The 26,545-nt window shown below is 35.0% G+C and overlaps 1 protein-coding gene across 8 annotated transcripts in view; it reads left to right on the top strand.

Annotated features, from left to right (window-relative positions):
• Nucleotides 1-10,614: 10,614 nt before the first annotated feature.
• The window catches only part of LOC147068868 (uncharacterized), a 149,239-nt gene continuing 133,308 nt past the window's right edge, over nt 10,615-26,545 (top strand). For 2 of the 8 annotated variants that reach the window (XM_085951391.1, XM_085951387.1), the window contains exon 1: nt 10,893-10,961. The gene's annotated coding sequence lies outside the window, so the exon portion shown is untranslated. Of the gene's footprint in view, nt 10,645-10,892; nt 11,117-26,545 lie in introns of those variants that run through there. The other 6 variants (XM_085951393.1, XM_085951389.1, XM_085951390.1 and 3 more) reach the window with 5 other exon arrangements.

Below are 26,545 nucleotides of genomic sequence, written 5' to 3'. Positions count from 1 at the left end.
AAAACACACAGCGTCGTCATTAAATCGACATGCACCAGCTTTCCCGAATGCATTCATAATATTTGATGTAGAAAAGCTCTCAATAAATGCGGGATTAAAGAGTTTGTAAAATTTATATCTGTTGTGCTATTCACGGGGATGGTCCAAAGTGTATTGATCCAAAATTTGTCCCCAATTGCTCTTTAATGATCTATAGGCTCCCACGTCAAGAGGTTGTAACAGATGACTGGTGTGGGCTGGAAATGTCATTGAATAAATTTGGTTTTCCTTTACGAAATTTATTATTTTTGGTCCGATGTGGGATTCTTCAAATAATTCAGCATTTATCCACTCCTTTACTGAAAGTCTGGTGTGAGAATTAGGCAGAGAATCTTTTTTGAAGGCATCATTCCACCTCACGCCCTTAAAAATGATGAAGGCTGATATAAATGATAAAAACAAAATTAATCTTACCTTTTTCAAAAGTGATGCCAGAGAAGCATTTGCTCTTTCGCACATTATTTTTAGGTTTAATATTCGGTCATTACGATGCTGGCGAAACATTTTGACGGTAGACTTATCTAAGCCATTCCCTGAAAAATAATATATGTATAACAATTTGAATTATATTAGGCATATTTTTTTTCACTTCTGTCTGGAAACCGATCACTAAGGACTGTTTCACACGAGACACCGGTGTAAAGACATCAGTGTCTCGAGACGCTGCATATATAAAAGCGCCCATTAATTTATATGTAAATGCAGCATCTTGAGACAGGTGTCTCGTGTGAAACAGCTCTAATGGATCGCTGAAATATAGGACCGATAAGAAAAAATATAAACGAAACAATTTGGATGGTGAAGTCAAGAACCATCTCCACATACACAACTAACCAAAGTTTCAATCTCTCCATGTTCAGCGTATGTTCTTTTGTAGACAGAGCGCTTTCTAATCTGACACAATTTTGTTCTGTTTGACGACGTATTTCAAACATGTCTCATCAAAGTTTCAAATTAAATGAGCCTTATTTTTAATCTTGAATTTTTTCAAGAGATTATTTAACTTGGTAACTCTGTCTTCTTAAGAAGGAAACCGTAAACTCCTTCCTCTATTTCCTGCTCCTTATTCTCAAGTTTGGTTCATTGAGCACGTCGCCGAGAAGGCGATTCAAAGAACATTTTCAAGTCATTGCTAAACGACTGCCGGCTATCCGACGTTTCTATATTATTAGACCAAGTTTTGGCCTCTCTTCTAAGTTGACCCAAGGCTAATTCACTCTAATGTTCAGCTGGATATTTCACCGCTTCGCAGTATTCTTTGCAACGATTTAAGAAAACTTTGACGCTCTGCTTAGGGTTACCTTCGTATATAGCGCGAAGTTCCGGCTTTGCATGGCAGGGGTTACAAACATTCGGTTCTGGTCCCGCCATGTTTTGTTTTGGATTCAACGTGCTTACGTCAAGACACGAGCTTTCTTCAGAGAATACTTGAGCGTTTTGAAATTCGTCAGCGAATATGTTATATGGTTATATTATGGAGCTTACGGTGAGTCACGAAATTAATTTTAATGCTTTCTTTCTGGTTTAGAAAGGTCAAAAAGATTCTGTTTATAGTCTCATCGACATATATTTGCAATCTTGGTATTTGACTGTATTAAAGTACTGTAAGTATTTATTTCCTTTCATTTTTCAGGTAGGCCAAAAAAAATTTCTATATATAGTCACTTCTATGTGTTGGGTCACTACTGTTGGTGTCACCACTGTGGTGTTCGATGTGTGGGTTATGGTGTTGAGGATGATGACGAAGAAGTCGAAGATGTATGCAGGAGCGAGTTTTATTAGCAGCGTAATGATCGGTACAATAGTATAAATACAATGACTACATATAATCTACTGAGATAGTTACGAGTCAGGTACTTAGATTCGAGTGACATTTTGATAAATCATTCAGTCAAAAGTAATACCTAAATATTATATTCCCGTACATAATTATATTGAACGAGTCAGCGGTTTAAATACGAGTAGTTGTGAATTTTATTTATTAATACAGTCATAATATAATATGATATTATGGGAAAGGATTATTCGACTAATTTTCCATTGCGACACCGTATTTCATATCGCCAATCAATCTGCTGATCCAGCTAAACAGTAAACTTGTTTACCGTTATATGAGCCGCTGAGCAATTATTGCTGTCGAATAATTTGATACATTAAAAATAGATATTTGATCGCTAATATACTGACAGCTATGTATGTATATATTTCCCCCCGAAGTATTCGTTCCTATTTCCTTGTCATTGTGAGTTTACACATTATTTCATGGTACTCACATTTTATAAAGTTGAAGTAGATCGCTCTTGTAGCTCCGGTATTAGATTCATATAACCACTCGGGCATCCGCAATCGGTCAATAGCACTTCACAATATAACTTTTAAAATCTTTCAGCAGATCTCTCTTGTGGAATCGTTCAGGTTCATGCGACCTGAAGATGCTCCACGCATTTGGGCGCCATATTGATGTTACCCGGTTCGCGGCTAGCTCGTAAATGTGAACCAGGGGTCAATAAGGAAGCCAGAAGTGAATGAGAAAAGTTATAGTTTATTTGTATTCACATAATTTCAAAAATTTATATTTATAAATTTAAGTTTCTAAAATTTTTAAATAAACACCAACTAAAGGTCGGCGTTTTGGTTTGTGTCATCAGCCATCCATTGATCCCAAACAAATTTGCCTTTAAATACAATCTTGCGCATGTCAACACGGTGATGTTTTCCTTTCCACTTCCGTGGGTTGTCCTCACACAAGGTTTGTTTATTTCTCTTCAAAAATTTATATTTATAAATTTAAGTTTCTGAAATTTTTAAATAAACACCAACTAAAGGTCGGCGTTTTGGTTTGTGTCATCAGCCATCCATTGATCCCAAACAAATTTGCCTTTAAATACAATCTTGCGCATGTCAACACGGTGATGTTTTCCTTTCCACTTCCGTGGGTTGTCCTCGCACAAGGTTTGTTTATTTCTCCAACTACTTTTGTTCTAGATGGATCCAGGCATACCGACGTTTCATCCAAGTTCCATATGAATTGGGGGCTTTTAAAAAGATTTAAATCTTTTAAAGTGTTTTTTAGCAAATCGAAATATTATGAAATGACCTATGGATCTGTCATTTTTCTTCTAATAAATTGGCTGAGCATTTTGCAAGTGGACTGTATTATTGGAAGGTGATGCTGGATGGTGGATTCCGGTTATGGGGGGGGGGGGTGATGTACAAGAATACGCGGCACTGACCTTTTGATGTGATGAGGCTGGCGCGTACTGGCACTGGTCCCGGGTCATACACTCACACTAGTTTGTTTTGTGTCACATTGTTTGCGGCACTTGGTACACAGTTTTATGGATGATACATGCGTATAATAACTCATAGCGTAAGTTAACTGTTATATTATTCACTAAGTCTCTTACAGTCACATATTACAATAACGAGATCCGGAATACAGGTTTGATTGGAGGGCCGAGAATATGCTGTCGCAATTTGATATATCGCCAACTTTTCCATACTTCCGCCATGATGTCCAATGTAGCAATTAGCGGATCAACTCCGGTACGTCCGACCTGCACCGAGGTTCCACGTAACTGCCCCCAAAAACCTCTCTTGATACTTTTTATTAATATCCGCGATTCGTCAATCAACAAACATTCCTTTCTGCTCGGCCGCCATCTTTTTCCATAGACGGTTCGGGTGTTGCCAGTCTAGAGACCTCGAACGTCATAATTGTGGGCATGTTTATAACATGACAGTACGTACTAAATATGTATGTACTTCTATTACGTACTGAAATAATAATTTTATCATTTACATTGATACACGTAGCCGTTACTTACAATATCTGATTATTTAATTTTATTACAATAGTATACGAAATCATTATTTTGTTCAAAAAAATATTTTCACACAAGCGAGATATAAAGATTCACGGCCAACTTCGACCAAAGAGTGTCGCTTATACTCTAGAGTCTAAACCTTCTGTACTCACATTTTACTTATAATGACCGTTTGGTCAACCTAAAAAATCATCACAGTTCACTGTTGAGTAGCTGTGAGCTAATCAGATCGAACTATGAGAATCATTACATGTTTCTTTTAGCTTCGTCGTGAGGTAGACATTCAATTTCTGTGTAAGAAATGACTTCAAAGATCAGACTAAAATAGTTGTGATGTCATAAAACTGTCACGAAAATGCCGGCTGAAGGCCAGTATTTTGTGGCCCTGTCAGTGGGAAAGTTGACTTTTTTTATTGTCTAGTCTTAACTGACTTTCATTAAATCACGGTCTGCTGATGACCCGTGATTGTTAAGTGCCTGGGTGACAATAATAATAAAGGATAGTAGGTGTGACATATTTTTGCGGAGTTAAGGATGGGATTGAGGTCATAATCGGCCCAACCAAACGTGTTTTGCTTTTTGCATATCTGGTGGACTTCTGTTAAAATTATAATATTGTTTATGTAAAAAAAAAATCTATTTATATATGACATAGTTGAAGGTATATTGCGACCACTGTAGCTGTTTGAACTTCACGTGTTGCTGTTGATAGAATATTTTGAGCTCCGCGATCTGCCCGTTGGTAATATTCTGCACATCTATTCTATATACAAGACTGCTATCCGCAGCTATTGAGGGTAGTTTTTCATGTTTGTATCGAAGTACCTATTATAATAATTATAATATTATAGCAACAATTATTGTTGCTATAAGTTAGCCATCTAAACAGTTAAAACTGTCTATCTCGCTCTAAAATTTAGCACAGCCAAGAGACATGCTGTTAAAACATAGCACTTATTGTAACAATTACAACTAACTAATTGTAATATTGATACTATCGACCGAAGGTACTTGATGGAATTTAAATTCTAATGGATTTAAGTTTTGTACTATTCCATTTTGAGTCGTTTTTTGCGACCCGGGTTTAGGTTTTCACTCACCAAAAGGGAAATAAACACTGACAACGAACAGAAGGAGTAGTACAAGACTTAAATCCGTTAGAATTCAACTTATTGTAATAATTGCTACAATAAGTGCTAATACTTCGATACAAAACTACCCTCGATAGCTGCCGATAGCAGTCTTGTGTATAGAATAGATGCGCTGGAGTGGTTGCAGTTTACGTGAATTATGTCTTAACCAAAGATGTTGAAGAAAATCTTCTATTGCCAAAAACGAACCTCTGATTCCTATATTAATTTTTAATACAAACTCTAAAATGAGAAAGTACTCTATCCGGAAGAAGATTCAACATTTTTCGTTTTCAATATCTGATTTAATTAACACGTTAATGTACATATTATTGTTATATCGTTATTGTATTATAATTAATATATATTAGTTTTATTTCTAGTTTTTGTTCCAAAGATGACTGATTATAATAAAACTATTGCTGTAATAAATAATAATGTTTTTACTTGGTTGTTTGAATTACTAATTATTACTCTGTACCTTCATTTCAATTTAAATTTATTTATTTTTTAACATATTGTGGACATTGCAAATTATAAGTTTAAGACATTCACAACATGACATTTAGAGACAAAGAAATATAAAACAGTATTACATAAAAAAAGAGATAGATCAGTATAGAGATGGATAGTATGTTATTAAACAGTAGAAATGTGTAAATTTCAAAATATAAATTAGATGGGTACAAGGAAGTACACCGGATGAGTTAAGCAGACCCTATTTTAAGAATTTATAAAACAACGTCCACCTTACGTAGGTGGAATATATCAACACTCGAACCAATTTTGTTAAACATAGTTATCGCCCTCCCAATTGGCATTACAAGTGGCAGGTTGGTTCTGCACTTTGGGAGAATAAACAACTGATGGTCTATATTTCTTAGATAGTTATCAGGGACACACAGGTCAACACTGTCCAGAATGGCAGAGTTCTCATTTATACCTCTTAAAAGTCGAAAAAAATACGTAGCTAAATAAAGATTTCTTCTAAATTGCAGACTGCGGTATGTAAGCATGCCTAAGGGAAAGTCAGTTGGATAAAGCCACGGATAGTATCCATACAACCTCAAGTAAAGGAGTCTCGAGAATTTCTTCTGAAGTCTCTCCACCATAAGGCCATACTTTAACTGATGCGGTGCCCAAACATTATCCATGTTATATATATCACCGTCCTGGAAGCAGATTAGTATGTGAAAAATCATAATTTCGAGATGCACCCGATCCTCTTTTTGCATGCGGTATAAGTACCAAAGACTACCGTACAAAACAAAACCGTGTAAAAAAGATAAGGTGCCCATACAAAAATGGTAGATAGGTTCCATTATTTAAAACCAACTCAAAATACGAAATTCTTAAATTTCGAATTTATTATTTATTTATAGATGCATAAAAATACATAGTTTTCGATTTAAATAAAATTAAGCATAGAGAAATATATTCATTCAGAGTCGCTATTTGACAATAAACGTGACCGTTTGTTTACTGCTATTTTTCACTGGCGAAAAATCACTCAGCACTTCAGTCTCAATTCTTAGTTCAATGAAAACAAATATGTTGGACTGGCAAAGTTTAGTATACAATATTTATGTCAGATCTTAACAGTCTACTTTTATTGTATTAACCTGATCCATGCCACGGACGAATTAAACTCGCCAAAGCATGTATGTCGCGTCAGGCCATGGACGAATATATTCGCGGGTTCTTGTAAACGTCATAACTTCTGAATAAACATTCTCTGTATATTTTCTAAACAATATTTATCATTTTAGTGTGAAAATATTCACGATAAACTTGATGAAACATGTTGTGTTGCTGAGTTTTCACAAATATTTATCATTCCGTTTCTATTTCATATTTTTTAAAGGATTTATTTTATTTCGAAAATAGCTGGCCTACAAGTGTCCACCTAGTAAAAATTGTCTGGCAGTGATAAGGTTAACTGTCACTTCATGGTAGAAATGTTATAGCAGTCTACCTCCACCCTTCTCCACTGACACACGGTAATACACCTCCACCCTATGGAATTGATAAGGTTTAAAGGAGTACAAGTGAAATGATTAATTTTCTTAATACTATAATTATGCATATCATTTATAATGTTTGAGACTTTCACGGTTTTTGTTATCGTAATAGATTTTTGGGTTGTCATTATTCTATCAAGCGTGTTCTTCCTCCTTCTTTCCTCGACATTTCGGGCTCATTGCCGAGGCCAATCTCAAGAGATAATGCATTGATGAAGTGTACTGTAGGTGTATGAACGCGAACATCGCTATAACTCATTGACCGCTGATGGCACAGCTGTTGTGCCCTCATTAGGGGGCCAATAGAATTAGCATGTTATTTAAATGTGGTAATTAAATAGTAATTAAATGCTCCTCGGTGAAACGGTTAAGTATGTCAAAAGGGATCCGATTAGCTGAGTGCAAAATTTGTTCAGAGTAAAATAGTGTGATAGTGTGTTTTGTCAGTTGTGACAACCAGACTGAATATTGGATTACACTCACGTTGCCGGAAGCCATAAACATTTTTCCCTATTAATCCATCATCCCTATTAATATTTTGAGTGTTCCTATGGATTTCGATGGCCTTCTTTACCAGTTGTGTGAAATATCCTTTATTCCGATCCAGTAGAGCCCAAACTGTCAAGGAAAGAACGAGGAAGAACACGCGGACCCAAAAATCTTTCAAACCAGCCGGAGCATGTATTTAAATTTTGGTTACAGTTGTCACCCTCCCTTTTCTCTAAATCTGAGGGATAATTTTAAGTTCCCATGACAAGTCTGATACTGCTTTCCTACATGACATGATTTTTTTGTTCGTCTTACGTCGAGAACTCACTGTACCTATATAGCTAATACAGGCGGACCTCGACTTACGAACGTTCGACTTTCGCACAATTCGCTATTTCGCACATTTCAAAAAAAATCGCTTTTTTAAAACGTCTCGCGCTGGCCGTGGGGTTAAGATATCCCCTTCTCGCTCGCTCACAAGCAAGTGCATTTCTTGCGTCACTTGCATCCTGCTCGCACCCGTCACTTTGCTTGTGAGTTAGCTAGGATTAGTGGCTTGCGCAGAAGCGCGTGCGGGCGTGTCATGTTGTGCGTTTTGCTAATTTTCTTCATTTGAAATATTATTTCACCCTAAAAATTTATAAACATGAGTGAGAAACGGAAAAACTTCACTGTTGATACGAACAAAAAGAAATCAAGGACTTATAAAGTTCACATGACGTTCTGATTGCGGTGAATCTTTTGCTTCAATCGGACGTTCGTATGATACAAACAGGTCTACTACGATATGTTCAATTTTGAAAAATAAAATAAAATTAAGGAATACGTTCAAAATTGTGGAAATATATTATCTTTAAAGGTTGTTTCTAAAGGACACGGCATAGTTATGGATGAAATGGAAAAATATTTGTCATCATGGATCGACGACCAACATCAAAAAGATGTCCCTCTGAATATTTCAATTATTCAAGCGAAGGCTCTTAGTTTGTACAAAGATTGGAAGGCTAGAAAAAGAAGATTCTAACACGATTTTTCAAGCAAGTAACAGTTGGTTTATATTAAATTCACTGGAAAATCGGCTGATGCGGATAAAAATGCTGCAAAAGAATTTATTTCCTCATTATCCAAAATTATTGAAGATGGAGAATATTCCTCTAGCCATATATTTAATGTAGATGACATAGGTTTATTTTGGAAAAAAATGCCTAGTCGTACATTCTTATCTAAGGAAGAATCAGTTGCCCCAGGGCATAAACCTTCTAAAAACCAATTGACATTGCTTCTTGGTGGAAACTTAGCTGGTGATTTAAAATTGATGCCAATGTTAATTTATCAACCAGAAAATCCCAGAGCATTGAAAGGGAAGGATAAAGAACTGCTTACAGTAATCAAATAAAAAAGCCTGGGTTTACTGCGTTAATATTAAAAGATTGGTTCACTTTACATTTCGTGCCAGCAGTTAAGCAATATTGTAAAGTTAATGATTTACCATTTAAAATAAGAAAAAGAAGAGTGGCAAAGAGTTAACTTTTGATAACTTTTTAAGGGAAACACCCGCAAACCCACTTAAACATGTCTTTTAAACATCTTATATTTACTTGATAAATAAATATTTCAAAATACACAATTTTTTTTTTTTACTTCCCTCTACTTTCGAACATTCAACATTCGCACACCTTTTCAGGAACCAATTATGTGCGAAAGTCGAGGTCCTCCTGTAATCATATATTTTACTGATTTACTAAACATATCTGAATAAATTGATATAAGTAAGTAAATACAGTGGGGGGAGGGGGGTTAAAGTACGTAGAGGCCCAACAAACTGACGGATTTTACGTTGCCAACAGTAAAAAAAATAAACAATAAATCATTTCCTTTAACTAAAAATTATTATTATTGAGTGGGTATCTAGTTTATTTTTTCAGTAGAAGTAGGTACGTATCTATTTAAGTACCTACCTAATACACCCACGATGACCACATGGCTTAAGCGTAAGCCTATAGCGTCGTGGGTCCCAGGTTCGAATACTGGGTCTGGCAAGTACACATTGTTTTTCAATTTGTTTATGAGTCCGAGTGAACCGGCAAAGAGAGTGATGTACAGCAATCCAATGGGGTAGAAGAAGAGGCAGGCCAAAGATTTGCTGGTTGGATGGAGCTGCAAGGGACTGCAGTATTCTGGGGGTACCGAATTGGAAAGCGGCCACACTGGATAGGGACAGGTGGAGGGAGCTGTTGGAGGAGGCCAAGACCCACACCGGGTTGTCGCGCCCCTGATGATGATGATGATGATGATATGAGTCCGAGTATGGACCTAATAGGTTGAGCAAGTGGCTGACATCCATTTCTCGTAAAAACAAAAATGTGTTAATACAAACCTCCACTCTAGAGGCCCATATATATGATCTTATTAGGATCGGACATGGTCTTAATTATGTTATCGGCCTCTCTGATGTTAGTTGCACGAATTTTGTAATTCTTTTTTTCGTTTGTAGTTTGTTCGACATAATTTAAACAAGGAAACATTATTTTAAATCGGTACCTACTTAATTCACGAGTATAAAATATTACCGAAAGGAGCATGTAAGATTTTGGCATTATTTAATAATTGTATGACTGGTCTGAACTGTTTCAAGGCCCCCTTTCAAATCTTATGATGAATCGTTCGCGTCAACCAAAATCGCCGATGGATACCTACCTACGAACCTAACTTTATAATCAAAATATTTCATTTACGTAACATTATAGATCTAGGTTGAAAAAAAAATAATGATAATTTTACGTGTATACCTACCCTACATTGTTTTTTTTTATGTTAATAAGTAAGATAGCCATTTAAAAATGTGTAACACGTGAGTTCAGTGTGGCCATGTCTACTGAAATTTCAGTAGATCTGACATTAATTTGTTAAAAGGTCATCTTTTTCATAGGTTCTTTGACACAATATGTGAGATTGTAACAATATACACGTTTTAAAGAATACTTACCCAATATTCATCAAGTGGAATCATTGATTTTCATAATATTATTATATTTTTTTGTCAACCTATTAATATTTTTGAAAAGAAACTAAAAAAATCTACTGTGCTACAAAATGACATCTGGCAATACTTCGTAAGTTTGTTCATTGTTGACAGCAGTGTTGCCATGTCTACTGAAAATTCAGTAGATCTACTGAAATTTTGGTCAGGAAAAGAAGAAATTATGATATTTGTGATGAATAAAAGTCACTTTTATATGATATTTTAAAAAAACAATTGTGAGATTATGTCAATATGCACGCTTTCACCAAACACAATCGTTGAATTTCATTAATTTTTGTCAATCTACTGATATTTTGAAGAAAAAATCAAAAAATCTACTGAATTTTGAAAATTTTAGCTGGCAACACTGGTTGACAGTTTGGTGTGTTTTGACATTGACATAAGACATAACCCATAATATTTTGAAGTTTCTGTAAGTTTTAAATTTAAATTATATTGTCATTAGTTTAATTTAATAATAATTACGATTAGCTGTGGATTGAATGAGACCAAGTGCAGTGTTAACCCAATTACGTCCATCGAACTCCAAAATAAAATTAATGTGGTTATAAATTCTACATAGGGTAGGTACCGATCTGTTTTAGTTTAAGTTTTTTCCCCAACATTGGGGTTTTGTAAAATGTGGAAAATGGAAAAGTGGATATTAAATTGCTTTGCATTTTAAAATTAAATACAATTTGTGTTTATTTGAAAAGTTATATTACTTATTATCATTTTTTGTGTTAAGTATCTCGAATATACCAGTATTATTTGGAGTTCTCACGTCATGTCCGTCCACCAGTAGCGAAGGGTGGAGGTAAGCTGTTAAGATCCGCCATAAATAGTGTACATCAGTGCTTTCCAAACTTTATGTTACTACGCCTCCCTTTTAAAAAAATCTAATCTTGGCGCCTCCCCCCCTTTATTTCATTAAATAATACAGACACCCTTTTAAATAGTAAACAATGTACTAATACAAAAATGAAAAAAAAAATATAAAAATAAACAAGGTTTTACAACCTACTTATATTATATTGATTTTTTAAATTAAATTGTTTTTCATGAGACGAATGTGCTTGTTTATTAGCACAATCAATTTCAATAGTAGTCAATCCAAATTCATCATCGTTCAATGAAAAATGTATTCTATCATGGGCCTCATATTTCAACCACATATTTAAAATATTTAACGAAACAAAGCAGCGCCACATGCGACTTTTTTTTACTATTCAAATAATGTGAAAAGTGCATTATCAAACTAACCAAGAACTCAGTTAATAGATTTTTGTTTGCTTCAATATATCTGGCGTAGAAATCATTTAAAAGTCATTGAAAAGTGGAGACACGGCGAACTTATTTTTTTTTGTAATTTTGAATTCCAAAGCTCCAATTTTTTATGAATGCCTTCACTTTGTCTTTTTAAATCAGTGAATGCATTAGTGGTCCTTGCATTGATTTATTCACTGGATTTTTCTTAAATTTCAATCAAATAGACAAGTTTAACAACAAACTTATCGTTCCTAAACAAATTTGCCTCAAATTTCAATATTGTGATTTGAGCCTTTGATTTCATTTTTTCACGAGATAGCCAGCGCGCTTCACAATAGTATAGCCAGTGCTCGAAATGGAAAATTTCACGAACAGGAACGCTCTATAATTTTCCGAAAAAACGGTATGCTTAATTTTTTTCTTTACATACGTACGTACGTTGGATGTATAAATGCAACAATAAACTTTGAACTTCTTACGTGAATGTATATTGAGCAAGTGGGCAAGGATTGTCAGCGCCGCAGGCGAAAGAACCTCGTCTCAACAAAGTATACCGTCAAGAATTGTATTATTCTTTACTCTTACTTTATCTACCACCCATAATCAGCAGGCATGTTACTTCTACCACCACTCGTCACTGCTTATAACTTATATTACTGTCTCATTTCGGATAGTTCAGTTTGTTAATTAATTAAACTTAAGAAACAACATATCCACATACCTACCATAAAGATTCAAATTAAAAATTAATTTACATATAACAAATTTTACAGATTATAGATTCAAGACGAGCACAGAATATTTTTAAAAAAATCAAAGAAATAGTGTTTAAAAATAAAGAAATAGATGCAGCAACTATTAGAAAAAATAGTAAGTACCTATACAGAGACGAGTAAATACAAAATTTATACAGTACATATCTGTACACCGATAGAGCTAACTACGCCATTTAATTATTTAAGAAGTTATAAAACAAAGAATTTATAAATCGTTCACATAAACTCGTTCTCACGCAGGAGGAATATACCAATATCCGAAGCAATTTGGTTGAACACAGTGTGTAAGCGTTCTTAAGATAAATCAATCGGATAAAGCCATGGATGGCATCTACACAGCTTCAAACAAAGGATCCTCAAAGATTTCTTTTGAACCTTCTCCACCATAAGGGCCATTAGGCCATACCTACTTCTAAGAAAAGCTTCAAGCCATCATCACAAAACTACGTAATTATAGCATTTTAAATTACCAATGGTGTATCATTAATTATCGGCTTTTGAGCTTTGAGAATCGATGTCTCCGCCGAATCTTAGGGGTACATTGGTACGACCGCGTTACAAATACCCGAGTTCGTGAGCACAGCAGCCTTCGGTGATTGAAGTTATCACGAAGAGACGATTTACGTGGCTGGGACACGTATTCCGGATGCCGCCAAAGAGTGCGGCACTTCGTACCCTTGTGGCACAGCCTCAAGGGTTCCATCGCCGTGGCCGCCTCTCCCTCACCCTGCAGCGGTGCTACAAAAGCGACCTATTTGCTGCAGGTCTGACATGGCGGGAGGCGCATGGCGATGGACCGAGGGAAGTGGCGCCAATGCTTGCCCTATGCCCCAATATTAGGACATGACAGGGTAGAAGAAGAAGTATCATTAATTATATAAGATAAAACATGACGGAATGTGCAACTCGAGTTGCTAAACACGATTCCTATAGAATAATATAAAATTGTCATTAATCAGTAGGTACCTACCTATATTCAACATTATAAGGACTAATATTGTAGTGTATGTATATACCTATACCATAGGCCCCACATCGTGAAGCTGGCTCCCAGGCTAGGATCTTTGGTGGGGCCCCCTTCTTATCGCTAAGAATAAAGGCAGTATGTACGGGGTAACAATAATCTGTATATTTAGTGTTTTATTGTATATTTTAAAACATCCATACGAATTATGGAGATGTCGAGTATTGATAAACAATTAAGAATTGTTTCGTATAACCACATAACTATAAATAATAGTATTGTAAGAAAATTCTTTTTTTTACTATTAAAGCAAATTTGTGATGTGTGTTTATCTCACTTATCTGGTCGATTCGCCTCGCCGGGCTCCTCCTGAGCACGGGCTCCCAGGCTAGAGCCCTCTCAGCCCCTCGTTGTGGAGACCATGACCTATATGTTACAATGATGATGCTTTGGTTACCATTATTGTAATATACGTACACTTACCACCTCAGATTAAAGAACTTACCACCGTATTTATTTAATCTATGACTACCATCTAAAATTATTTGTTGTCCGCACTGAACACGTACCTACCTAATTTGTGAGTGTATTTTAAACTAAACGATTCAATTTGTGATGTTTGTCCTTACCTAGTCTCATTAAAGTCATTATTATTGCCACGGTGATGAATAATGATAATACAGAACAATAATTTATTATTATGATAGTAATAAAATTTTATTGGACGATATTCCTTTTTTTTTAAAACAAATTTACAAACAAAAATTAACTAAAAGTTCTCTACATAGTAGGTATCTATTATTTCTATTATTTTTAAAGTAGCAAGTTACAACGTATGTAATTATAACACAATAGAAACGTCCCTTAAAAATAAACTAATTACGGTAGGCTATTCAATAGTTTCATACCAAAAACATTTTTGTAGGAAAATGGCATAATGGTGCATTTATTTATTATTCATTGTAAAAATAAGGGTTTACGACACGTCATAAATATTTTTTAAAACGTCGAGTCAATTGTCGAAATGACATTGAATCAGAAAACCCTGTTTCAACTGTATTGTCGATCTTAAATGCTTATCGGAGTGAATTCTTAATGTTTTAGCAGATTTACACGAAGTACCTACTACTTAATTAAACCTTCATAAAATTTATAAATATCCACTCATATTTATCATTTTCAAAACGAAAAAATTCTGCTTGTGGCCACTGGTATATGATATATGTAATATATAGAAAGGTATCGCCTGCTGAGATTTTGAACCAAATTTTAAGAGAACAAATTTAAATAATACAAAATGTTTTAAAAAACAAGCGATTATCACTAATAAGTAGATTTTAGCGGAATTGTACGATTTAAATTACCAAACTTTATCATATTAATTTTACCACCGAAAATTTTGCCCGCAAAAATAGACGTGGGTATAAAATTAACACGGCGATTAGATGGCGATGAAAATAAATAAGTTTTATCACTCACAATAAAATATAAGTAATAAATTAGTAGGTAAGTAAATTCGCAATGCATACCAGTCAAAGGTAAAAGCGAGACTGTACTGAGATGTTTCATACTTTAGAAATTATTATACAAATATGTAGGTGCCAACTTTATTTTTTATTGAATTTAAGTTATTGAAGTACAAAAGGTTTTCAAACAATGTCAGCAAAGGCACAATTCTTTTGTAGCTTGCAGCTGTAGTTACTTTTTTATGTAAGTATGCAATTATTTGGAGTGTTTAGACAATGCATTTAGACACGGATGTATCGACACAAAAAAGAAAATTGAAAGAAATTGAGGGATGTCATAAATTTTATTTTTAACCCTTGCACGCCCGGCATGACATAACTTCGTTAATTTTTAATTTTGAGAAAAACTTTAAAAGATACATTCACACATAAATATCTCAATGTAACGAACCGCAACGCAATTTTAAATGAATCCACGAGCCGGAACGGTATATTTTGGAATTCCACGAACCACAACGGCGCTCCGGTGCGTTCCTGTCCATTTCGAGCGCTGAGTATAGCAGTGAGGTATTATAAAATTAGTCTCCATATTTTCAAACAGGTTTGCAAACAACCTTTTAATTTATAAGACTGTTTGTGTAGTTTATAACTAGCGGCCGTTTTATAATCTATGCATTTGCAAACTGCAAACCTGTGGCTACATTAATTGTGTTAAACTTTTCGCGCCTCCCTTTGCAACATTCCGCGTCTACCCAGGGAGGCGCGCCTCCCAGTTTGGAAATCGCTGGTGTACATTAAACTTTGTTAGTTATATGTAGGTACTTATTTGTTTTTATTGAACTATTTTTGGTACAAGTCGGTTATGGGGAAGCCAACGGCAAACACATTTTTAAAATAGCCGATATACTGGATAAGTTGGAGGTTGATATACCTACTTATATTTTTTTTGAACTAGGTATATAATATTCGTGGATGTGTTAAATAGGTTATATTTGTAATAATTGTTTTTAATATTTACATGAACTTACTTTATCTTCTACTTTATTGTTATATTGGTTGTTATTTGTAATTAAATCATTTTTATATTTTGTATTTATTATGTATTATGGGGCGGGCATTGGCCAATCTCTGTAATGCCACAATACTCTTAAAAAATGTATTGATCACAAATGTAACTGTGTGTTTCACAACATTTATTATGAAACATGTTCGAAGAGTTTTTAAAAATTTTCTTCTACCTTATTTTTGCTTTCATCGCCCCCTTATCCGTATTCATCGTTCCCCAATTGCCACTGAGCGCCCCCCTGGATTGCTCCAGCGCCCACTTTGGGAAACGCCGCTCAAGCGTAGATCCCACCCCAAGATCACAGTGGCGAAGGGTGGAGATAGACTGGTAAGATCCAACATAAATAATGCACGCTAAACTTTGTCAGTTATACTTATTTGTTTTTTAATTGAATTCAGTAATTCAGTTAATTATTCTTGACACGTGTGTAAGTTTAACACGGATTCTTCCTTACTCGAGTCGGTTACCTGCTATCGCCTTACCGGTTATGTATTTCAGTTCCCATTATTTCTGAGTTCCCTGGTGTGCACTATTTATGTCGAATCTTAATAGTCTACCCCCACCATTCGCCACTACTGTATTATTAATATCTATATAACAAGGGTCATCGACTCAACCTTACGAAACTAGTTGAGATAAAAGTCCAGAGATGACCTTAACCTGTTCAATATTTTAATGGTAGTTTTTTATACTTACTCAGTGATAATTCAATCCGTAGAAATTTATAATATATAAAAAACAAAAACATTTACTTATAACAATATACAAGATAAAAAGAACTTTTTATATACCTACCACGTTTTTAAATTTTCTGTTGAATCATATAAACCTGACAATTCTATTCGTACTTGATAGAAATACTGAATAAATATTATAGAATACAGAAATGTCATTTTAACTTTTCATATTGATTTCCATAGTAACGCACGTATATATTAATAATTTAGTTGCAAGGACCCCCTTAGCAACCGACAATAATAACTTTCCATACAACAGAATTAACTGAAAATGAATTCAATTATGCTTAAAAATGGCTAAAGGTATTAAAAGAATGCATTGTCGCCGTGTTCTGATATATTATATATAAAAGTTTAAAATGTCTAGCTAGTCGGGAAGTTAGTTAAAAATCTTCAATCGTCCAATACAAATCTTGGACAAACAAGAAAAAAAATTGTACCCGACAAACAAGAATACGAGCTAATTTAAACATGGTAAAAATAAAACTGATTAAGTATATAGGTACCCTCGCACTCTAAAATAATCGTCCAAGATTGGAAAAAGATCTTTGGGATATATTACAGTCAGTTATTGTCGACCGTTCCGAAGATGGGTTTGTAGGACGACACAGCTGCTACCGTACATGACTCAGTCAACAAAAATAACTTTGTCTCAAAACCATTATTTCATTCCTACGCCGGCTCGCACATCTAAACTCGTCTCGTCTGCAGCGTGTCGAATACGTCGATGTGGAGTCATCGTTATTCACAAAACACACGTTGCCAATTAGTGCTCGGCCGTAGTGATTTGGCGCTGCCGCACCGCCCCCGCGCGACCACTACGTTCTTGCACTTAGAGCTCCGCACGTTGGTGGAGTGCGACTTTTTAGTTTGAAAAAAAAATCTAGTGCTGCTAGTAACAATTCACATGTGTCTCGGGCTGTGAGTCGAAGCCGCCAGTAAGCATACTGCATACGCATACGCAACTAATTGGTCATTCCTATACCGGCTCGCCAGTCGCCGCAGCCCATACATATCCACGTTTCGAGATGTTGCGCGCGACTGTCGCTAGGTGCCTATGTGCGTGGTCTTTATATACAACATAGGTGCGACGTTCCTGGAAGGTTTGGTTTATAGCTGTGCGGTAGACGGGCGAGTTCAGATGTGCGAGCCGGCTAAGTAATCACTGAGAGTTACCAACCAATAACGTAGTGTATTTCAATAATTGTATTCAGCCTAGCGTAATATATGTATGAACGTGGCGAAGGGTAGAGGTAGGCAGTGAAGATTCGACATAAATCTTTCGAACATGTCCGATCCTAATAGGATCATATGGGCCTCCACAGAGTAGAGGTTTAAACATAAATAGTGCATTCTAAACTTTGTCAGTCATATTTAGATACTTGTTTTCAATAAACTAAGAATACAATTTGCGGATAGTGCTGGTTAGTTTTTCAAATTCAATTAATTGCCTGCCGCGTAACCTTCTATCCCGGCATGTCCTCGTTCCTGGGTTCGATTCCCGGTCATGACAAAAACATTTATGTGTTTTTCTCAAAGCCTGGGTGTTTGTGATTGTTCAAAATTACTAACAACCACCTTGTACAAAAAAGCAAGGACATGGTTATTAATAATTCTAAAAAAAAAAAAACTCTTCGTGGAAAACTGGTCTCGATAAGTGCGTTCCGGTAGTCATTTTATTTGCATAATATTGAGATTTCAACCGATCCGGACGTTTGGGCTGTGATCTGTAGACCAATCATTCATAAACAAAACGAATTTATAATTACTTAAGTATTTTATACAACGAATAATTCACAAGATTTAAGAATGTAACATTCTAATTATTGAATATCTTGGAGTGATCCGTGACGTCGGTTAGTAATTAAAGTAATACCAACTTTGATTTAAAATACAAAAGCCAATAGTAGCTCAATTTGGAAAGCGCTTCAGAGAGTACTATAAGAGCCATTAGTTAAAATTTGTCGTAATTAAGTATGGTACCTTTAGCATAGTGGTATGTGCGTGGGCGCGAAACCCGAAAGATGCAGGTTCGATTCCCGCGGGGTATCTTACTTTTTTCAAAAAGATTTTTTCTATTGGTTATAATGTATTTTCTCAGGAGCGTTTTCAAAATTGTGTATGTTCAAAATAAATTGAATTAAAAACATTTCTTTCGATAATTTTGTACAGGACCGCCCACGCTGACAAACGTAGTTCTACGTTCATAAACTCTCCGAATCGCTTGCGCTAGAGAACCACTAAACGTTTTGTTTGGTTGTTATATTTCTTCACTTTGAATATTTGTTTTTCGTTGTGGATTCATACTTTCATTGGTTATATGAAAATTGTAAGGTTTTATAGAGAGCTATTTTCAGTTTGTTCCCGTTTCAAAAATGATATTCATCACTTTGGCCGAGAGCCAAACACCCTCTATGCAAATCATAACCTTTTCTTCCGATACAGCGAAATCTACAGAGGCGCATCATTTCGTTTCAATTGAAATAATTTAATGAAAAAGGTTCATAAATAATATACCATTTTTTTATTAATAACCATGCCCTTGCTTTTTAGTACAAGGTGGTTGGGTGGGTTAGTTGCATTGATCTGGGGCTAATTAGGTTCCTCCATTTATATCTTTAATTTTCTTAATGGCCAGGATTAAATATTTTGTGTAGTATTCTTGTGTAGTTCTATTGCTAAGTACTTCGTGAGGCTTTTGGAGGTCAATTTCATGATTATGCTGTCTACACCGAGTCTTGAGAGTCCATCGCTCCCTTTCTAGCATAGGGCAGTCGTTGATGACATGCCACACAGTTTGAGATGTGTTGCCGTCACATGGACAACAGTCATCATTCCTCAATTTAAAATACTCATTAGAAAAACGAAATTATTTACGAAAAAATATTTTATTCCAAAGCTGTCGAAAAAACCTTCTTCCATAAACCTAAATGTTTGAAATTTAAGCAAAAAAAAAAAACTCTGGAACTGTGGTCTATTGATTAAGTAAACTATTAGTGACTTCGCATTTCAAGTTCATTTTAAGAGAACTTCACACAGTGACATCCCTAGACAAAATACCGCCCCTAGGTAGCGCTAAAATACCGCCTATTTTTACAACGTTTTTCTCAGGTCGTATTCTTATTTGTCCGGTACAAATCTTTCAATCGATTTTTAACTAACTTCCCAACTAGCTAGACATTTGAAGCAGAATTGAATTCATTTTCAGTTAATTCTGTTTTGTATGAAAAGCTATTTCGACACCATTATTGGTTGCTAGGGGTCTAGGGTCCTAGCAACTAAATTAATAATATATACGTGCGTTACTATGGAAATCAATATGACATCTCAAGTACAAATTTTTTTGATCGTTTAAGCTAGTGAAGTCAAGTTTATATGGTTCAACAGAAAATTTAAAAACGTTGTATATAAAAAGTTCTCTTTATCTTGTAATTATTTATACAGTATTTTTTGTCATCCTTTTCTGACTCCAATATTTAAGAAATGTGTTTTATAGGTATAAGTATTACTAACAAAATATATACCACTTAAACATTTTTGACGTTGGTAATACAGTGGCTTTTTACATGTCATTTTTGCGATACATTAATTGGCTCTGTTTTGAAGTATTAAAGACAATCCGTGTCGCTTTTTTTCTTGGCGAAACCCGGGTCGCAAAAAACAACTCAAATGGAATAGTACAAAACTTTATTCCATTAGAATATAAATAAAAAATAGTTGGAATTTATGGTTTTTATTTTATTTTTTATCGAGGGGGCCTCAAAATCAGTCCGTACGTCGGGCCTCCACGACCCTAACGCGCTACTGAAGATAACATTGTAATTTTAGGGATAAAAACATCGATGTCTTTTTGTCTATGTACCTACGAACTTTTAAAATATAAACTGACAAATAGATACATTGTTTTTCAATTTGTGTTTGAGTCAGGGTATGGATCTGATAGGTTGAGCAAGTGGCTGACATTCATTTCTTGTAAAACCAAAATATTTTAATACAAACCTCCTCTCTGTGGAAGCCCATATGATCTTATTGGGATCGGACATGTTCGAAGTAAGTAAATAAATAAATTTGAATTAAGGTTTATTTCAGATCTTAATACCGTGGTTAAAAACAACCCCTTATCATTGGTACGGCACTGGTTCCGGCCCGTAGTTCGTTTCGTTTGAAGGTATCGCATTTCCACAATGGACCGTGTAAGTAGATGGTAGATACCCGAGAACATGACTCCCACTAAACGTCCTGTAGTAGCCAAACTTGGCAAACCGACCTTCCCGAAAGCGGCTTCGATTATTTTTTTTTATCTGGGTATACTTTTTATTATTTTTTAGTCAATATTTTACAATTTAAAGACATCAATATTTAGAATGTCATTAATATATTCTACTATAGGTACTCGATTAAATTTTAATGATTGTTTTCTTTTATAGTGTTAACTGTCAATTTTTTGTGCTTAGTAGGTACTAGTTCTATTTATTTAATAAATAATTAATTAAACTAGTCATCATAATCATCAGCCGGGGTCAATCCACTGCTGGATGAAGGCCTCCCCAAGCTTCTTCCAACTCTCTCGGTCCTGTGTCGTTCGCTGCCTTGTATTTCCGCCGAACTTTACCAGTTCGTCAATCCAGCGGCTTTTAGGGCGACCCTGTGGCCGTTTCGTGCCCCTTGGGTACCACTGGATGACGGCATTTGTCCAGCGGCCGTCCTTTCGGCGAGCAATGTGCCCCGCCCATCTCCATTTCAGCTGTTTGGCAACGTCTATTACATCGCGTACTCCTGTCTGCTTCCTAATCCATTCGTTTCTCTTACGGTCCTTTCGCGTGATGCCCAACATACACCTCTCCGTGCCTCGCTGTGCGACTCTTAGCCTTTGGACATCTCTTGTGTTGAGGGTCGACGTCTCGCAGCCATACGTGAGCACGGGTAGCACACATTGGTCGAACACCCTACGCATAAGACACAATGGTAGGTCACTCTTGAAGATACTATTTAGACGTCCGAAAGCACTCGATCCCAGCGTTGTTCTTCGAGCAATTTCATCGTGCATGCTTCCGTCTATGATCTTGATCTAGTACTACGTCATAATGTGTTTACACTTTAAGGTCTTTAAGGCCAGTTCAGATTAGTCAAGTAATTTAGTCAAGTAGTTTAGTAAGGTGATTTAGTTACCACTAAATGATTAGTAACTGAAAAGTGTCCGAATACAGTAAATTAGTGAGTGACGTGTCAAACTTAACAGAGCACATCGTTACAAAGCAAGAATAATTAAGTAACTAAGTATTTTTTTATTCAACAAATAATTCATAAGATTTAAGAGCGTACACAAGTGAAACGGCAAATAATTTTCAACAGTATGTGGAACGAAATTTCGCAGTCGTCGCCAATTGGAGACTGAAAGTCGAGGTGTGAGCACGTCAATTTATTTTGTGATGGCGTCGGAGGAATATATTCTTAATTCGTGTAAAGATGACTAAAAAACGTTCCGCATGTACTTGAAAAAGAAAACATGTCAATGAATATACTATTATTATTACGAATATAATAATAAACATGACATTAAAAGGACGCATGTTGAATTTTAATGACAAATTATATTTCGTTCGGCTCGCGTCATTTGCATAATCCGCGCATCGCCTAGTCACGATCTTTTTAGACCATGCCTCAGCTGAAGTATTGCCTTAAGAATCTAACGTTCATTTTATTGAACATACATAATTTGAAAACACTTCTCATATATTTCTCAGAAGTGTTTTCAAATTATGTAGGTAGGTACCTATGTTCAAAAAATAAATAAGTTAATAACTTCATTTATAATGGCTATATTAGAAAAATCGGAGGAAGAAATTTTACTACAACTAATGAGCTTGACTAAAGATAACGTATTCAGACTTGTCTCGTGGCTTGCTTGGTAGAGATGAGAAGTGGTGTGGGTCGTTACTCGACCGAAAAATTAGAACAAAATGGATTAACTCGACTAAATGATTTTACTAAATTACTCGACAAAATTTTTCTGTTCGTACATTTTTAGTTACTAAATTACTCGTCACTCGATTAATCCGAACCAACCTTATGTGACGAGAGTGGTACCACCAAACCACATTCGGTCTTAGTCGGTCTATCTCGGGACCTTACCGTTCATGTGAAACAAGGGTAATTTTATACGAATATAATCAAAGGTGTAAAGCGAATTGCCTCCTGATAGGCGGCATTTGAAATAACTCAGCTTAAACGTAAATATAATAATTACAAGATAAAAAGAACTTTTTATATACAACGTTTTTAAATTTTCTGTTGAATTATTATGCTCAATATGCTCAAACTTGTACTTGATATGAAGTAAATAAAAAACAAACAAATATGGAATACTGAAATGTCATTTTGATATTTCATTTTGATTTCCATAGTAACGCACGCATATATTAATAATTTAGTTGCTAGGACCACCCCCTTAGCAACCAATAATAGTCTTGTACTTTTACGGATTTTTCTGAAATAACTTTCCATAAAAAACATAATTAACTGAAAATGCATTCAATTCTGTTTAAAGATGGCTAAAGTATTAAAAGAATGCATTGGCATCGTGTTCTGATATTATATTCTAAAAGTTTCAAATGTCTAGCTAGTCGGGAAGTTGGTTAAAATCGATTGCAAGATTTGTACTGGACAAACAACCACCGGACAAACAAGAATATGAGCTAATAAAAACGTTTTAAAATAAATAATTCGCACGAATCATAGACGGAATTCGATAGCTTAGAGGCAAAAGTATTCATCCGGAAAGACGTGAGAAGTTCAAGTATTTCTTAGTTTTTTCAAAATTGTGTATTTTATTTTAATAAAGACATACGAATATGTCTTCATGGATCAGTAATTAATGTAGCTCATTTGAGAATAAGGCTTCATTTACAAGATGCTTAAAATACTTATCTTGAATTTACAATCGTATGTATATCTTTCGATGTACTCAACATATTATATATATACACTATGAACCTTTTAATCTTCAGCTCCTCACTTATTCAGTTTCAAAGTAGAAATAGTGGTTTCATATACTACGAATCGTTGAGTGCATCATGCATTAGAAATTGAATTTAGTAAACAAAATGAACTATTTATATGACTCAATTAGTGCCTATTTTAGATGGGAGAATAGTGCCACATAGTTTTACACGTTCCTCAGTTAGAGGCGAAGAGTGTCTTTTAGAAGTATGCAGGCTATGTGGGCCATAGTGCATAGTAGTGGCGAAGGGTGTCTGTTGAATGTATGTAGTAGAGGTGAGTTGGAAATACTGTCACCAGTTTGTGTACTCAAGTTTCGGATGAAACCACCCATACTCAGTATGTGTGGCCCAATAAACTTATTCCAAAAAACTTGTGATGATATCATCGCGAGTCGCTGTGCACTCGCCAGTTGGTGGACTTTCAACACTATTGACATTAAATACGCGCGAACAAGATACCACTTTAATATAGGTATATTTTAATTTATTAGTCTATTGCGTTCGAATGTATAAATAATAGGTCATACATTTTGTGTCGCGGCACAGTGGTGAGATGACGCACAGGCTTAGGCTTGTTATATGACCGCTCAAAACATGATTAAAATTTAAAAAAATCACTGTTATTCATTTTTGTTAACAAGAATATTGTAACCTAATAGAAAAACAACTCATAAATTTAAAATGTGTTTAAAATTTTATAATAAATGGGACTTTTCGACAAGCGGAGCTCAGCGTATTTTAAGCGATTCCATTGAAGCCGATACACAGTCAGAGTTGAGCCAATATGTATTTGAAATACTAATATGGAGTTGGTTTTAGTTTCAGTTGAGTATGTAACTTTTGTCGCATACGCACGCCAAACGCTCTATATAGTATTCCAAATACTAGTAAGTATTTTGGAACAAGTTTCTAAACTAAGTATTTTTTTATACTGGTAGTAAGTATACGTAATCTTCAAAATTGACCAGTTTTCCCATCTCTAGTATATAGGTTGTAATAGGTAACTAAAAAAATCCTAAGACAGCCATATTTACAGGACTTTAAAGAAAAGTACCTACAAGACTTAAATCAATTAGAATTTAAATTCAAATTCCATCTAGTACCTTCAATTCGATTAAGTATTTTTTTTTTGTAAGTTTTATACACAAAAAGTTATTTATTAAGAAACGGTTATACTTAACAACCTTTGAACATACATAATTCTGAAAACATAAAAATGAGAAAATATAGCCAATAGACACCCGGCAGGAATCGAACCTGGGTCTCTTGGGTATCGCGCCCTGTGCATTACCACTACGCTACGACTGCCATGCTTCATTGTGACGAATTTTAACTATTGGCGTTTTTAATACCTGCTCATAAATGTCTAAAAAAAGCAGAATTCGTCTCAGACATATTGTCGAAAGCCGTTCCTTTATTTGCAGTGTCTGGCTAGATGATTGACTGGTTCGTCCTGTGCTCTGTCCAAAAAATATGAAGCATACGGTGCCAACACCACATTTCGAAGGCATTATTTGCCTACCGCTTCCAAGGTAGGGATTTCAATCCCGGGATCCCGAGCTATTTTCGATACCTATGAATCCCGGGATTGATAAACATAATCCCGAAGATTTCGGGATTGATTTTTTTATCAATTTTTACAGAAAATAAAATAAAAACGAAAATATAACAGAAAAAAATACTTTGAATAACAAATACCTAACTACATTAGAAATAAACATAGTTTGAATGAAGTTTGATTTATACCCATGTGTAAGTTGCCGATTCATTTTATTTTTTCACATAAATTAATAAAAATGAGAAAGATTGGAAAAAAACAATTCTTCGCACTATTAACAAAGTAATTCCACCATGATCTCATACGTTTTACGGCAGTTTCATATTTGGCTGACTAATTAGATTTATGAAGCGGAAAGGCCATAAGTACACCATGATTTGCTTTACTATTTTAAATCTGGCTAACACATTCATTACTATCAGAAACAGCAATCTTATATTAAATTCACATTATTATTTATATTACATTAAACTTATGTATTTCCAAGATTGAACGTATACAATATTATAACAATAAATGTCTTAAATATTATAAATAATAATAGATTTATTTTTGACCGATTTTATCAATGTTATTTGTAAATATAAAAATTTTATATTAACAATGGAAAAAAATGCCAATCCCGGGATTGTCAAATTGTAATCCCTAAATCCCGGGATCAGAATTTTGGCTCGGGATTGGATTCCCTATTCCAATGGTCCATGACTAAAAATATGAAGAACAATAATGTTTGCACAAGTATAATTTTCGTGACAATTGAAATTCCCCGATCCTTCCATATAGTGGTAAGTCGTCATCGCATCAGTGTGTGCCTTCTTATCCCTGCTTCACATCCGCCTTTTCCACTACTGGTCGATCCCAGATATACAAACTCGTCCACTATTTTATAATTTATCCATTACAATAGAAATAGTAATTTATGTCTTTCAAGGTTGAAAAAAAATCACTGAATAATAGCATTTTATTACCTACATAAAACTCGTGTCCGGAAACTTGTACGTATGCAGTTCGCCATACCACACTTCACCGTGCAATGTTGTTTCGGAAATATATTATGGCCGTATATTAAAGACCTTCCAACCTCTTTGGGGCGTATAGTACCTACTGACATAAAATTCATGTCTAAATAAAACACGGTTCTTGTCGGTTTACAGGAAGCCAGCGGCAAATTTTTTTTGAA

Source organism: Rhyacophila brunnea, unplaced genomic scaffold (assembly GCF_057557595.1).
Source record: "Rhyacophila brunnea isolate RB1 unplaced genomic scaffold, BYU_Rbru_1.0 scaffold_24, whole genome shotgun sequence".
Taxonomy (NCBI): domain Eukaryota; kingdom Metazoa; phylum Arthropoda; class Insecta; order Trichoptera; family Rhyacophilidae; genus Rhyacophila; species Rhyacophila brunnea.
Note: the sequence above shows the minus strand (reverse complement) of the source record. Positions and strands in the feature narration are given on the sequence as shown.